This window comes from Lathyrus oleraceus, chromosome 5, assembly GCF_024323335.1.
Source record: "Lathyrus oleraceus cultivar Zhongwan6 chromosome 5, CAAS_Psat_ZW6_1.0, whole genome shotgun sequence".
NCBI classification, from domain to species: Eukaryota; Viridiplantae; Streptophyta; class Magnoliopsida; order Fabales; family Fabaceae; genus Lathyrus; species Lathyrus oleraceus.
The window spans coordinates 254,001,576-254,018,855 of NC_066583.1; the positions used below are offsets into that span (position 1 = coordinate 254,001,576).

At 38.3% G+C, this 17,280-nt stretch overlaps 1 pseudogene; it reads right to left on the bottom strand.

The window, feature by feature from the left end:
• Positions 1–4,242: 4,242 nt before the first annotated feature.
• On the bottom strand, positions 4,243–4,342 carry LOC127089258 (uncharacterized; annotated as a pseudogene).
• Positions 4,343–17,280: the final 12,938 nt, after the last annotated feature.

A 17,280-nucleotide genomic window follows, 5' to 3' on the forward strand; every position in this document is an offset into this window, starting at 1 on the left:
CAGATGACAACTTCATCGTCTCATATGTTCTGGGGGTGAAGATTGTTATTACTGAAGGGTCTATTGCCTCCTTGTTGAACATGGAGCGAAGTGGAGGAAAAAGGATTTACAACATTCCTCCTAGGTCAAAGCGCATTACTGATGTTATCAACCCAACAATCTTCAAACCCAACGTTGAAGGAAACCCTTCTAAAAACAAAGAGCTACACCAGAACCTCAGAGTGTGGCTGAAGATTATTCTGGGAACCATTCACCACCGTCCAGCCTCTAACTCTTCTGACTACATCAATGCAGACCAGAAATGCATTCTGTACTGCATTCAGAAGGGTGTGAAGATCTCTCTCCCTGTTCTCCTTTTCAGATATCTGAGAGATTCGGTCAGAGAAACCAGAAACAACATGAAGCCCAGATCCTACATTCCTCTGGGAAGATTGCTATCTGATGTCTTCATTGAGCATGGACTGGTAGACCATCTGGAAAAGACAAAACTGATGGATGATCTGGCAATAGATGTGGGGAAGCCTCTGAATGCCAGAAACCTCAAGAGTATGGGGATAATCAAGAAAATTCAAGTCAGGCCAACTCTGGATACATCCTGGGATAGTTTGAAAGATCAGAGGAAGATACCTCATGGCCTTGCCAGATTCTTCAAGAATGAACCCAGAGACGCTGTTGCTATCTATCTTCATCGTCTGCTGGAAGAAGGTGTTGACGTCTCTGATTTCAGCCTCGACGACTGTCTGGACTCTGAAGAAGACTTCGTCAGATACAAGAGAGGTCTTTCTGAAAAGAAGATAGCACCACAGGCAAAGAAGGCCAGACTTGGAGAAGCTTCTGGAAGCAAATCTTCAGCTCCTCTGAATATATCAACTGGTAAGTCTGTTCCTCCTAATACCTCTAATCCTCTGATGGCTTCTTCTAACCCTCTCTCTTCACAACCTATTTATACCACCTCTGATATTTCACCCTCAATCACCAGAACCTCCCAACCTACACCAGTTCTAAATATAGCCCGTACATTCATACCTCCCTCTGAACCTAAACAAACCCACCAAAGCACTTCATCCTCATCATCCTCAGCACCAGAATCACCCCCATATGTTTCCCTCTCATCTGACCCAGAATTTTCTGATCCTGATTCCCCAACCATAGCCACACTTTATGCTCATAGACTTGCTTCACAACAGCAAACACAAACACAATCTGAAGCAACTTCACCTCCACCACAACAAACAACCACCATACCTTCTGAAAATCAACCCTCTGACCATCCCACTTCTGATATCAACCCACCAAACATCTCCGCTGAACCAGAACCAGAATCCGAACCTTTAGATTTAAACCCTCTTTATGCTTCACCTCAAACATCTGACCCTCAACCAGAAGCAGAATCTGAACCTCAAACTTTAAATCTCAGCCCTCCAAACTCTCCACCTCATACCTCTGAACCAGAACCTGAACCTGAACTTTCTAAACCTACCCTTAAGGAAGCCATCTTGATGATTGCAGAGGCTTCAGTTCAAAAGGTCGATTCTCTGGTCACTAACTCTGAAATCAGTGATGATCCTAAATCTGTAAGGACACACTGGAACAGAGTCATTGGCTGGATGACATCTGAGGCCTTTAGACTGAAGGGCATCTCTGAACAAGTCAGAAATGGCTACATCAGAGATGCTGAGGCAAGACTCTAGGAGAGACTTGCCAGAGAGGCTGAAGCCAGAAGGCTAGAGGAAGAGAGATTGGCCAAGGAAGCTGAAGAAGAAGCAAGAAGGCTAGAAGAAGAAAGACTTGCTAAGGAAGCTGAAATCCTAAGGCAAAAGGAAGCTGAAGCAAAGGCTCTGGCAGATGCAGAAGCTCAAGCTGCTGCTGAAGCTGAAGCTCAGAAGGCTCTGACTCTGGGGGAGTCCTCTTCTGTGATTCCTACGGTTCTTCAGACTCTGAAAGAACTCAAGCAAGATCAGAATGAACTCCGGGCCAGAATGGACAAGCAAGATACTGTCAACGAAAACATCCAGAGCATGCTTGCAATGTTGCTTCAGAGAATGCCTCCGCCTCCAAACCCTTAGGCACTTAGGATTTATTTTTTTTGGCTTGCCTGTTGTCTTTGTTTTTGCTATCTCTCTGAATCTGATGTTTTTTTTTTCTTGTTGCCTTTGTGCTTCTATCTATGAATTCAAGTTTTTCTCTTTACTTATTTTCTACTATGTCTTTTTGATTCTGACAAAAAGGGGGAGAAGTAATTAATAGCTCTGATGAAAATATTGTCTAATACCTTAAGCATTCTGCAACATATTTTTTTTCTATAAATAAAATTATCTAACTTGGACTTAAGAAATTGCAGAGAACTTCAGAAACCTCTTTACTTAAGAAACTCTGGTAAGAACTTCAGAACTCCCTAGCACTATCTCAGGGGGAGCTCTTGTCTATCTGATCTGATATTTTATATGTTTCATCTGCTAATTAAGATTGTTTTGTCATCATCAAAAAGGGGGAGATTGTAAGAACAAAAATTGTTCTACAACAGATTCCTTGATTTTGATGATAACAAAGGATGAAACCAAAAATGGCACCCTAACGAAAAGTTTCTAAGTGTGCAGGATTCTAAAGAAAGAAGGAAGGAATCTAATGATGTCATCAGATACAAAACAAGATCAGATACAAAATATCAAATGATCAGAAGCATCTGAAGTGGAAACAAGTTCAAGAAAGTCTAACTCTGAGCAAAACAGCAAAGTATCAGAAGCATCTGAACAAAAAGTAAGCTCTAGAAGTTCTGACTCTGAACAAAGCTCCAGAAGTTCTCAGCGGTATCTGAAGAAACCATCTGAACTCTCAAGAGATCAACATCAGAAGAAAGTTTCCAAGATCTCCAGAAACACAAATACTCTGAGCATGGAATTGCTAATCATGAAAGAGTAACGTTTAAGTCAAGAAAAGATTTGCAAATGGATTTCCTAATTAAGAAAGAGACGTTAATCTCCAACTTCAATAAAGAAAATACTACTTGTGGTAAGTAGTCATTTCAAGAAGAAAAAGTCATCCTGCAGAAGCTATTTATGTGATGGCGTAACTTCATCTCAATATCCACCAGTTTCAACTACTACCTCACCGATCTATATAAAGGATTGAGAATCAACTTTCAAAATATATACTAGCTAACAAGTCAGTAAGCCAACAAGCCAAAATTATACTGAAACACCAAGTCAAGAAAAACATTCTTTCTCTCTAAGATATTCACGAAGCTTTTGCTTATAACGTGAAAAACTCTTGTTCTTAACACTGTAATATTTGCTTTCTTAGAAGCACTCTAGATTACATAAATCTTTCATTTATTGTTTGTTGATTTCCTCAAGTGACTCTGTGTAGTCTGTATACTTGAGAGGGCTAAGAGATTTTTATCTTAGACGTTGTTTGTAATCTTTCAAGATTAGTGGATTAAGTCCTTGTTGAAGGCGAAATCACCTTGGCCGGGTGGACTGGAGTAGCTTTGTGTTATAAGCGAACCAGTATAAAATCCTTGTGTGATTTTCATTTTGAAAAGCGCTTATTTTTCAAAACAATTCAAACCCCCCCTTTCTTGTTTTTCTCACCTTCACCGTTGCCGGGGACTTTTATTTAATCGATATCGTAACTCTTCCGTTACGCTGTAGAGACTAAGGTTTCTTTTTCTTCTATTCTTTCTTTCGTTGATTTGTATGCCACGCACTCGCTCTCAAGGCGAACCGCTCTATTTACGAATCAACGATATCGAACTATATCTCCGAGTCCTACGATGAATTCGGGAATATCGTGCTGCAAACAATCTCCCTCCTATAGAACTTCCTGATTTCAAAAACCTTTTTCCTTCGATAACCGAGATGGCAGAACCAGCTCGTGCTCTTAGAGATTACGCCGCTCCATCGTAAGATGAGCCGCATTCAAGTATTGCTCCACCCGCAATCGAAGCAAACAACTTCGAACTTAAACCTTCGCTGTTGCAGGCTGTGCAACAGAACCAATTCTCTGGAAATCCTACCGAGGATCCAAACCTTCATTTATCCGTATTTGTCCAATACGCTGATACTGTTAAAGCTAATGGTGTCACTTCAGAGGCAATTCGACTTCGTCTTTTTCCTTTCTCATTAAGAGATAGCGCTAGAAGATGGCTTCAATCTCTTCCTTCCAACTCAGTCACCACGTGGAACGAGTTGAAGAAAGTTTTTCTTGCTCGATATTTTCCGCCAAGCAAAACAGCTATGTTAAGAGCCCAGATAAACGGATTTAAACAGAAAGACAACGAGTCTCTTTTCGAAGCATGGGAAAGATACAAAGACATGATGAGACTTTGCCCACACCATGGTTTGGAAGACTGGTTAGTAATTCACACATTTTATAATGGTCTCTTGTACAACACAAGGTTAACAATAGACGCCGCTGGAGGTGGTGCACTAATGAACAAACCTTATGCTGATGCCTACCAGCTTATCGAAAGCATGGCCCAAAACCACTATCAGTGGGGAACCGAACGAACAATGGTGGAAAAACCTCAAACGAAAACTGGCATGTACGAGATAAGTAACCTTGATCACGTTAATGCAAAAGTGGATGCTTTGGTCCAGAAAATTGAAAGTTTAAATGTATCACCTCCAGCCGCCGTGGTTGCTATAACTCAGAATTGTGAGGTCTGTGGAATCCAAGGTCTCACTCCTACGGATTGTCAACTCTTGACAGGAATCCAAGCAGAGCAAGTAAACTATGCTCAAGGAAGCCCCTACTCGAATACCTATAACTCAAATTGGAAGAACCATCCAAACTTTTCGTATAAGATAATAATGCTTTGTACGCACCTGGACAGTCTCAAAATCAAGCCCTAGCTATACCTCCGGGATATCAGAAACCGAACCCATCCATGCCTAACAATAACGCCCCTAGGAAATCTAACTTGGAAATCATGATGGAAAACTTTATAGCTTCCCAACAACAAACCAATAAAGATTTCTTAAACCAGAATGTACACACTGGCGAACAACTTAAACAACTAGCAAGCAAAGTAGATGCCTTGGCTACCCATAACAAAATGCTGGAAACACAAATATCACAAGTATCCCAACAACAAGCACCTACTGCTGCCCCAACTGGTACATTCCCTGGACAGCCCCAACCTAATCCGAGAAGCCACGCTCATGCAATTATATTAAGAAGTGGAACGGAAGTGGAAGGACCGTCTGATCCAAGGATAGAAAACCAAAACCCTAAGAAATCAACTGAGGAAAGTGAACCTAAGGAAAAGGAGGAGAGTAATAAGGAAACCCTAGAAAAGAAGGAACCTTATGTACCTCCACCACCTTACAAACCACTTATCCCTTACCCTCAAAGGCTTGTTAAAACCAAAGATGCGGGCCAATTTAGAAAATTTGTTGATCTCCTTAAACAATTAAACGTTACAATTCCGTTCACCGAAGCTATTACGCAGATGCCCTCCTATGCTAAATTCTTAAAAGAAATTCTTTCTAATAAGAGGAAACTTGAAGATAGCGAAATTGTTACACTCCCTGCCGAATGTAGCGCTATAATCCAAAACATGCCTCCTAAACTCAAGGATCCGGGTAGTTTCTCTATACCCTGTCACATAGGAAAATTTGTCATCGACAAAACCTTATGCGATTTAGGAGCCGGAATTAGTGTTATGCCTTTATCCATATGTAAGAAACTGGAAATGGGAGAATTAAGACCAACCAAAATGTCTGTGCAACTAGCAGATCGTTCCATCAAATATCCTGTAGGAATTCTTGAAAACGTTTCCGTACGCATAGGTCAATTCTACATTCCAACTGATTTTACAATTATGGACATTAGAGAAGATGATATTACACCCATTATACTGGGAAGACCGTTTTTAGCAACTGCCGGTGCAATCATAGACGTAAAACGAGGACGACTCACCTTCGAAGTAGGTGAAGAGAAAATTGAGTTCATTCTTTCCCAATTCTTGAAAGCACCTGCAATAGAAGATACATGTTACTTCATGGATATCATCGATGAATGCATAAAAGAAGCAGAGTTAGGAGAAGACAAATCATCAGACTATCTTTTAAAAGACAAATCTAACCAATGTTTAGCAATAACATCGGACCCCACGCAATGTCTTAACAAACAAACCCTTGACCTGAAAACACTTCCCAAAAATCTGAGATATGAATTCCTAGATTTAGAACTTGAACGACCTGTGATAGTTAATGCAGACCTAGGAAGACTCGAAACAGAAAAACTCCTACATATCTTAAGAAAGTATCCAACCGCACTAGGTTACCACATCACCGATCTTAAAGGAATAAGTCCTTCTATTTGTATGCACCGCATCATGTTAGAAGAAGACTGTAAAACCTCTAGGGAACACCAGAGGAGACTAAATCCGATCCTGAGTGAGGTAGTAAAGAAGGAAATAACCAAGTTATTAGAAGCAGGTATTATATATCCTATATCTGATAGCAAATGGGTTAGTCCTGTACACGTAGTACCAAAGAAAGGAGGCATAACCGTTATTGAAAACGAAAAAGGGGAAACTATAACTAAACGAATCGAATCGGGATGGAGAATGTGCATTGACTATAGGAAACTAAACAAAGCAACCCGAAAAGATCATTTCCCTTTACCATTCATTGACCAGATGTTAGAACGATTAGCAAAACATTCGCATTTCTGTTATCTAGACGGTTATTCAGGCTTCTTTCAAATACCAATTCACCCTGATGACCAAGAAAAGACAACGTTCACGTGCCCTTTTGGTACCTTCGCTTATAGGCGAATGCCGTTTGGCCTGTGTAATGCTCCTGCAACCTTTCAAAGATGCATGATGGCAATTTTCGCCGACTTTCTCGAAAACATCATGGAAGTATTTATGGATGACTTTTCCGTATACGCACAAAGTTTTGAAGAATGCCTTGAAAACCTAGAAAGAGTTCTTGAGCGATGTGTGAAAGTAAACTTAGTACTTAACTGGGAGAAGTGCCATTTTATGGTACAAGAAGGAATTGTTTTAGGACACATCATCTCGAACAGAGGAATTGAAGTAGACAAAGCCAAAATAGAGGTAATCGAAAACCTTCAACCCCCGAAAACTGTGAGAGAAGTACGAAGCTTCTTAGGACACGCCGGTTTTTACCGACGATTCATCAAAGACTTCTCTAAGATAACTAAACCTTTAACCGGACTATTGATGAAAGATGCTGATTTCGTATTCGACGATAACTGTTTAAAAGCATTTCAAGCGCTTAAGCAAGCACTGATCTCCGCACCCATAATGCAGACACCCGACTGGAATGAACCATTCGAAATAATGTGTGATGCCAGCGATTATGCTGTAGGTGCTGTTTTAGGACAACGAAAGGATAAAAAGCTTCACGTTATATATTACGCAAGTAGAACCCTGGATGAAGCGCAAATGAATTACGCCACTACCGAGAAAGAACTCCTAGCAGTTGTATTTGCGCTAGATAAATTTCGTTCTTACTTGGTCGGAGCCAAAATAATAGTTTACACTGATCACGTTGCTATCAAGTACCTTTTAACAAAAAAGGATGCTAAACCTAGACTCCTAAGATGGATCTTGTTGCTACAAGAGTTCGATTTAGAAATCAAAGACAAGAAAGGAACTGAAAACGTAGTAGCAGACCACCTCTCTAGACTTGAGAACCTTGAACCGGAAAGAACCCCAATTAACGATGATTTCTCGTACGATAAACTTATAGCTACTTTGGAAGAGAACAACTCCGACAAACAAGTAGAAACCACCTTAGCTATATCTGTCACACCATGGTACGCTGATCTCGTCAATTATTTAGCTGCCGGAATAATTCCGCCCACTTTATCCTACCAGCAGAAGAAACGATTCTTCTACGATATAAAACACTATTACTGGGACGATCCCTTACTTTTCAAAAGGGGCCCCGATGGTATTTTCCGTCGATGTATACCCGAAGAAGAGGTAGAAAATATAATCCAACACTGCCACTCCGCTCCTTATGGTGGACACACAAGTACATCCAAGACCTGCTCTAAAATCCTACAAGCCGGCTTTTATTGGCCAACTATATGGAAGGACGTACATACGGCTATTAAGGAATGTGACAGATGTCAACGCACGGGAAACATATCTAGACGTGACGAGATGCCACAAAAAGGTATTTTGGAAGTAGAGATCTTCGACGTGTGGGGAATAGACTTCATGGGACCTTTTCCATCCTCTTTCGGTAACAAATACATACTCGTGGCAGTTGACTACGTATCAAAATGGATCGAAGCTATAGCTTCTCCAACAAATGACACCCGAGTAGTAACTAGACTCTTTAAGAATATAATATTTCCGAGATTTGGCATCCCAAGAATAGTAGTCAGTGATGGTGGATCGCACTTTATATCCAAGGTACTCGAAAAATTATTGTTTAAATATGGCGTGAGACATAGGATAGCGACACCTTACCACCCTCAGACCAGTGGACAAGTGGAAGTATCTAACAGAGAAATCAAGCAAATACTAGAAAAAACAGTCGCCACTTCAAGGAAAGATTGGTCATTGAAATTACCAGAAGCTTTGTGGGCATACCGAACTGCTTATAAAACCCCCATAGGGACGACCCCATTTAAGCTCATATATGGAAAATCCTGCCACCTCCCGGTAGAATTAGAACATAAAGCCTATTGGGCTATTAGAAATCTGAATCTAAACTATAAAGCCGCCGGTGAAAAAAGAATCCTTGACATAAACGAATTAGAGGAACTCAGAAGAGACGCCTATGAAAATGCCAGAATCTACAAAGAAAGAACAAAACAATGGCATGACAAGCGTATATCAAGGAAAATCTTCAAGCAAGGCGACGCAGTCCTTTTATTTAACTCTAGACTAAAGTTATTCCCGGGAAAACTACGATCCAGATGGTCAGGTCCTTTTCATATCACTAACATTTTTCCCAGTGGAGCGATAGAAATTAAAGGCAAATCCACAGAACCGTTCACCGTAAACGGGCAACGTCTAAAACACTATCACTATGCGGAAACTAATGGAGATTCGCAAATCCTACACTTAGACGAAATGCCTCCAAGATTAATAGATTATACTTAACAGTTTCTTTGTCGAGCTTGCGACATTTAAACAAAGCGCTTAGTGGGAGACAACCCACAATTATTTTATTATTTCCTTATATTATTATTATTATCTTCCTATTTCTTCCTTAATTATTCTTTTAATTTCTGTTTAGTATTCATTCCTAATTCATTTTAATTTAATAATAACTTTTTTTCTTCTTTCGGCATTTGGCCAAATCCTGACTAAAACTCATGTTTTCTTTTCTCTAGCTAACACTAACCAGATGGGACATATTGATCGTATGGGTATCAAATTCAGAGGAATGGCTCAGAAACAAAAGTTTGAAGAACTAGCCACTAGAGAGATGCTACCTAGTTTATATGCTGATGATTGGGCTATGACTGCCCTTGGACTGAGACAAAGTGTCCTGTATTTGCTGAATCAGATAGGATGGGAGACGTCCCCTATCCTAAGACATTTCACCACCTACCGGAGACTCACACTAGAATTCCTTAGCTCATTAATCTATCTACCCAGCCATGGAAAAGGAATTAGCAGAGGTTTTATCCAGTTCAGAATGTTCAACATGGAGTACCAATTTAATATTAGAGACTTTACCAACCTTTTGGGTTTTCCTACCTCCTTTGACACATTCACAGTAAGCCAGGAAGAACTTTTTGAATATAGAGAACTTGAACACTTTTGGGGTGAGTTGACTGGAAATGACGAGCCCGAGGAACATGAGTTTCTCTCTGGAAACATACACAACCCGGCCTTTCGCTATTTCCATAAGATCCTGACCCACACTTTATTTGGGAAGAAGCCAAATAGTACTTCAGTTTCACGTGATGAACTCTTCATCATATTTTGTGCTTCCCATAACCGTCCAGTAAACGGTGCCACTTTTATGTTAGCTAATTTGGACCACCTTATCCAGGATGAGCGAGCACCAATTCGAATAGGCGGTTTGATAACTATGATAGGTAATGCTATTGGATTACGTCAGCCTATGCTTGACCTAAGCCCTTTTTGTGGCATTACTACTATGAGTATACCCTTCCTTTTCAACACTATGTTTATAGCAAACCTAGGGTCTGACGAGTTTGAGCTTATTATTGATAACCAAGTTCTTTGCCTATTCACCATGCCCGATCCTAGGACTAGTGTTCATAACCGCAGTAACTGGCTCTACAACCTGAACGAAACCCCCTCTCCTGCTAGATCCACTGAATCCATCCAGGACTATGAGATTTGTGATGACTATGAGACTTATGATGACCAGATCCCTCATGCTGAATCTGACCCTCAGACACCATCTGGCTATTATGATATTGACCCTCCTCCTCAGCCTGTTCAGACCGAAGAATCAGCAGTATCCGACCTCCGGCATCATATGCCCGGAACTGATTATAACACCGCCATTGAAGCTTTGATGTCAGAACAAGGCGCCCTCAGAGAAGAATTTACTGACATGAGACACGAAGTTCTAGGGTACATAAGCAATATGACAGATCAGTTTCACGAGTTGCTACATCGTGTTAACTCTTTTGCTCCTCCGGCCAGAGATCGTGCAGATGGATAGTATTTATTTGTTTTTCTTAGTTATTTAGTTTTAAGCTAGATTATTCATTAATGTTATTTGAATTCATGTTCGCATTTGTTTCCTTTTCGCATTTCTTTTGTTCTTCTTTCCAATATTACATTATGATCATTTTATTGAAGCTATTTATTTAATTTTATTATGCAATAGCTATTATGTTCTCTACTGTTGCTACCTATGACTTATTATTATACAAAGTAAAATAAGCATGCAGGAGAAATTAAATTGCAGAATAAATCAATCAGTAGAAAACAAACAAAAAAATAACAATATATAATAACTTACCTGAAGGACGCTAGCTGAACATTGGCCAAACAGACAGTGTGACGAGCGTCACACATTCTATCACGGACGTCACACTAAGAACCTGTTACGCCCGTCATGCACCTGTAACGAGCGTAACGCCCTTCAGACTAGGTAAACGTTAAGGAGCCGTTGGAGACGAACGTTACACCCCTTCAACTTTTTACCTTCCCCATTTATTCACATTTACCCACATTCATTCATTTTTCAACCACCTCCTTTCCAACTTCCAAATTCTTTTCCTATAAATACCCACCAAACCTTCCTTCATTCACCACAAACCATTCTCTAATATCAAATACATTTCTTTTCTTTCCAAATCACTCCTTCAAAATGCACTAATTAAGTTAGGTGATCCTTACCAGATCATTTAATCTAAAGGTTGCAGATCATACAAAAACACAATATGAAAAATCCATTATGAGTTGGTTCAGTAGGTATCTGGTACTGAACTTGGTAGGGCGAACTACGGTTCGATCCCCCGCAATTTGCAATGGGCTGAATAACGAAGTTATCCGACTTATGTACCAGAACTTCTAGCTCAAAGGGGATCATAATCACTAACCGGTTACTCCACTATGTGCGCGAAAAGATAAAGGGCTTAATGTGATTTCGCTAGAATGAAAACGGGTGAAATAAGAGTAAAGGAACCAGGATAGCTATCATAGTGTACTTGAACTGATTTGCATAAGGCAGGGTTATCTAGGTTGTGACGGTGGTTGTTGATGTCAAGATTAAACTCAAGTTGCTTCTAAACAAAATCCACTTGCAACCTATTACGAATTGATGTGTGTTTTGAAATTTCATCTGGCTAAATTTTTAAAACGAGTTCTATACTGAATTTTGCTTGAGGACAAGCAAAGATCTAAGTATGGGGGAGTTTGATAACACGAAATTATATCATATTTTAGGACTTAATTCAATTAAATTTTATTATTATTTATTTCAGTTCACTTCATTTTATTAGATATTACGCGGTATTTTCTTCCTATTTGCCTCAGGTGGCTTATTTTGAAGCACAAGTAAAAATGGAAGAAAAGGAGGTGCAAAAAGGAAAGAAAATGAACCAAATGTCAAAGCCCAACCCAAAACACAAAACGCAGGTGCCGTGCATGTGACGGACGTCACAGAGGCTGTGACGAGCGTCACGCCTTGCACACTCCTGTGACGGACGTCACACATGGTGTGACGGACGTCACACATGGTGTGACGAACGTCACACCATTCCCCTACATTTTTGGCGCAAGGAACGCCTCAGAGACGTTGAGGAGACGTTGAGGAGTGTTGAGCCCTATATCCACGCCATGCTTTTATGCACGTTGAAGACCTTTTTGGCAGCGGAAACGGTTACTCAAACATATATAAATAGCCACTTGCAAAACCAAAAAGGGCTCCGAAGCTTTTCCACATTTTTTCCTTTGCCGTTTTCGCTTTTGCATATTTTCTTTTCCAGCAACTTAACATTATTGTTTCTTTATTATTTTTTACGAGTTCTACATTATCTCTCTTGCAATTTTTATTTTCCTTTTTCCTTTTTAGCATTTAGTTAATTCTTTTCGTGTAATAGTTTCTACACCGGAAACTATTGTGCACCTTTTTACCGGATCTAACCTTACGTTAGAATCCAGTTTTTATTTCCTTCGTTTTGTTTTGTTGTTTAATTGAAGAATCCAAGAACAAATCCTACCGGCTTGTGGTGGAGTGTTCAAGACTATTGTTTAACTCATTCAGGTTCTTTAATTATTATTTAATGCTTTGTTTTTTATTTATTTATATTATCTGCCTGGGATGAGTCTGTTTATGCATGATAAGTATTTTAGTTTGTTTAGCATGTCTGGCTAATTCGCTTAGATATCGGTATGTAAAGTAAGCGGAATAAGGAATCAAAACTAAGTCGGTTAAATTAAGTTTAGAATTAAAATCACTCTTTTTACGGCCTCAATTTACAGGTTTAATAACAAAGGTTTTTACGAAAGTAAAAGACATAAAGAAGTTAAAATCAATAGAGCGAGAGTTTGAGGTTTTAACTGGACAGTGTAAATTAGACATTAATTCTAGATCAGGGCGAGAGCAAGTTTTAGAGTTAATTAAATTCCGATCCTTTCCAAAAAGTATTTTTAAAGATTGAATGTGAGGACGAGAGTTAAGCATTCGAATTTAATTATATAACCTAAGTCAACAGAGCGAGAGTTTGAGATAAGGGTGTTTAAACGGTCAGTGTTTTCTTGAAAAGAGTTTCTATGGACTGTATTGCTTTCAAAAAATGGTTTTTGACTTAATTATAAGTGACAGCTACATTAACATAAAATCATGGTTTATTCAACAGAGCGAGAGTTTGAGATAAAACTTTTAATCAATAAAGTCAACTGAAAAGATTTATTTTAAAACCAAGAGACCGACAAAGATTGATTCCCTAATTACGACGAACTACATACCGATATCTGCTTTATTAATATTTAATCTAGATCTTAGTTTAGTTTTTAGCTTTCCCCCAAACAATCAAACATTGTTCACCTTAGCTTTACGAAGTAACCTTAGAAAACGGTATATCGATTCATAAGTCCCTGTGGGATCGATATCTTTTAAAACTACGCGATAGAACTGTGCACTTGCAGTTTGTACCCCAAATTCGACTCATAAAGTCGCGACCACATATCTCTAAGGTTTTGATGATAACAACGTATTTAAAGAACAATTAGGTATACTAACATATGTTTAACCTTTACGTATTTAAAGAACAACGTAAAAGTTCTGATATAAAGTCAGTCTTGATACTAAAAATGAACATTTAAAGAAAAACTAAAAGATCTAGAATATGAAAGATCAAACTCAAACTCTAAAGAAGGTCAACTTTGAATACTAGACTCTGAAGAAAGTAAACCTCTGAAGGCTCAGACTCTAAAGGATCAGAACCTAAAGACTCATGCTCTAAAGTCAGACAAACACAAGGATTAAGAAGACTCTGATATATCACTATCAGACTTCAAGGTCAGTCAATGCAAGGATCGAAGAGTCTCTAATGGGTCACTTTCATTCTCAGATAGCAATTTGTCTTATTCTTATCACATGGATATTTAAACAAAATTCTTCATAAACAATTGGAATGCAACGAATAATTCCTCTTAAAGCAAAGAGATTTCAAATATATTTTCAAAGGGATTAACAATACTAACTAACATTTCAACGTCTTTGATCAAGCTTATCCAAGACTCACTTGTGATCTTCAATGACTCTTTTATATCTCTCTATATAAGGAGCTGAAGTCTTGAAGGAAAAGTGACGAACTATTGACAATAAAAAAGTTGTTACTCTGTCAAACAAAAAACACAAGTTTAACTTAGAATTTATTAACACTTGTATATTTTAGAAATTCTTAAGTCTTAAAGAGTCTTAGTGTATTGTATTTTATTTACGCCTCTGATTGTATATCAAGTGTAAGAAGCAAACAATCTCTTATTTTTAAGTTAGATTATAAGAAGTCTCTTACTTGTATGCTTGAGCATTTGAAGTATCTTTCTAAGTACTTGACCATATGAAGCCTCTTCCTATGTGCTTGAGAATTAGAAGTCTCTTAATTTTTTGTTTGAACATTGGAAGTCTCTTGCTTATGTGCTTGAGCAAATTTTAATCAGTTGTGATTATAGCGAAATCCCTTAGAAGTGCAAAGGGAATGGACTACTCTCGGTTTATGGAGGAAACCAAGATAAATATGCTTTTCTCTCTAAGTATGATATTCTAGACCTTGTGTTCAGAATCTGATAAGAGACTTAGAGAAATTAAAAGCTAACACAATTTAGTCCCCCTTGTGTTTTTTTCACCTTTAGTTGGCATCAGAGCAAGGTATATGCTCTCACACTTAATAGTGGTAAAAAAAGATCGTGAGAGAAAAATATGATTGTTGTGTCTGAAACCTCTTGTCCTAGAAACACATGTTGTAAACTATGATTATAGTTCCTATTAAAAGAAAAAATATATTTCTTATACATCCTAGAAAATTAGTTAACCAAGCGAGTTATGAGATGACGAAGCCTAGTCGAGTACATGAGTTCTTTAAGGCCGAGTTGGCATGAAAACCGAGTATGGTGAGAGTAGCAGACCAGATTATCGAGCTGCCATTCTCTAATCGGAATTTGGTTAGGATATCAGAATAAACAAGACGGAGCCGACTTCCTATAAGTTAGGAATAATCTGGAAAGTGGTAGTCGGATCCGATGACAAGGCTAAAATGCCATATGAAGGGTTATAAAAAATAGTTACAAGATGATACATTATGGCAGGGGAATTATACTTAGTGAAGAGGCTGGCGTTGAAGGTGGAGAAAAACAAGAAAAGGGGGTTTGAATTGTTTTCACAATAATCAAAAGCTTTTGCAACACCACTCACACGAAAAATAAATGCTAACAACACAAGAAATTTATCTTGGTTCGATTGAAAGTCAAAGCTACTCCAGCCCACCCGGTCAAGGTGATTTTGACTTCAACAAGGACTTAATCCAATAATCTCAAAAGATTACAATAACGTCTAAGAGTTTAACAATCTCTTAGCCCTCTCAAGTCTACAGACTTCACAAGTCACTTTAGGAAAAGCAACAACTATAAAGAAATACAAGTGTTTGTTAGTGCTTCTAGATAAGAAGTATGAACACAATTAAGAACAATGATCAATGATCACACTATGAGCAACAACTCTTGTGTGATTACTGACTTTTACAATGAAGGTATTGAGTATGAAGATTTAAGTGTATTGTGGAATTCTTGTGTGTTTCTTCGTATCTCAATATGATGATGATAAGGCCTTTATATAGATCTTGGAGATGATACCGTTAGAGAAAAAATTAATGGAGATATCTTGTCAATTATGGGACTTTAATGAAATGAACTTTCTTGTCCTTTTCATAGCAGTCTTGGAGTATAATCGAACTGTCCTTATATAGATTTGTACCATACTTAGAATACTTATTGATTAAGTTTCTGATTTTGATGAGTCAGATGATTTGTTGAGCGTGAATCAGAGTGAGCGGAATTTAGAGTCTTTGAGCAGAGCTTGTATTCTTCAGATAGTTGTTTGTTGAGTAGTCTTCAGTGTCAACTTGACTAATCTTTAGATAGAGTCTCTTCTGATGTTGGCATCAGAGTCTTCAGATGTAAAATCTTCAGAGTCTTCAGATGTAAAGTCTTTAGAGTCTTCAGATGTAAAATCTTCAGAGTCTTCAGATGTAAATTCTTTAGAGTCTTCAGAGGTACAGTCGTCAGAGTCTTCATATGTAAACTTCAATGACAACTTTTGTACGTAATTCTTTCAGAAGAGTTCTTGTTCGGAGTCACATATGATTTCTTCATTTTTGTATCAGTTGTTCTGGACTTTGTTAGTTATTATATATGTTTTTATCAAATTCATTTCTCCTTAGAAACCTGCACACTTAGAGAAATTTATTAGGGTACCAAACTGTTTCATTCTTTGTTATCATCAAAACTTAGAGATATATTGCAGAATAAAAATCTTGTTCTAACAATCTCCCTCTTTTTGATGATGACAAAACTTAGACTTTTTGATGAAACAATGGTACTTCACAAGGATACAAATATAAATGAATCAGAGTCAGATATGGTAATACTTCCCTTGAGATTGGAAATCTCCCCCTAAGTCTGATACTTAGAAATTTCTTAGAGTTATTTGTATCAGAAAAGGGTTTCGGGGTTAGAGAGTTTCTTACCAGAGCTTCTTAGATTGTTTCTTTTGTTTCTCAGATATTGATTTAGTTTTCCTTGTTCAGATATATCCTATAAAAACACTTAGACTGTACAATTGATTTTTAATATTAGAATGTGATCAGTGCATTCTGAGACTTAGATATGTTATTTCATCAGAAAGGTTGTTTATTTATTTCTCCCCCTTTTTGTCAGACTCAAAAAGTAAACAAAAAAAATCATAGAAGCCAAACAAAATTTCATTTAAAAGTTAGAGAGATACAAGGAGGAAAAACAAGAGAAAGAAAGCCTCAGAGGCAAGAACTCTTAGAACTAAAATATACAATCAAATAATACTAGAGTGCCTAAGGGTTTGGAGGAGGATGCATCCTCTGAAGTAGCTGGGCAAGTAGGCTCTGGATGTTGGAGTTGACTTGATCTTGTTGGTCGAGTCTGGCTCTCGCGAGTTGTTGTTCCTTCTGAAGATCTTCCAAAGTCTTGAGTACCAAGGGAGCGAGATCAGATGTTGATGACTCACCTCGAGTCAGAGAAACCTCAGAAGTCTTTGCAGCTTCTTCTGCAGTTATGTGTGCAACCGCTTCAACGTCAACTTTAACTTTAGCTTCAGC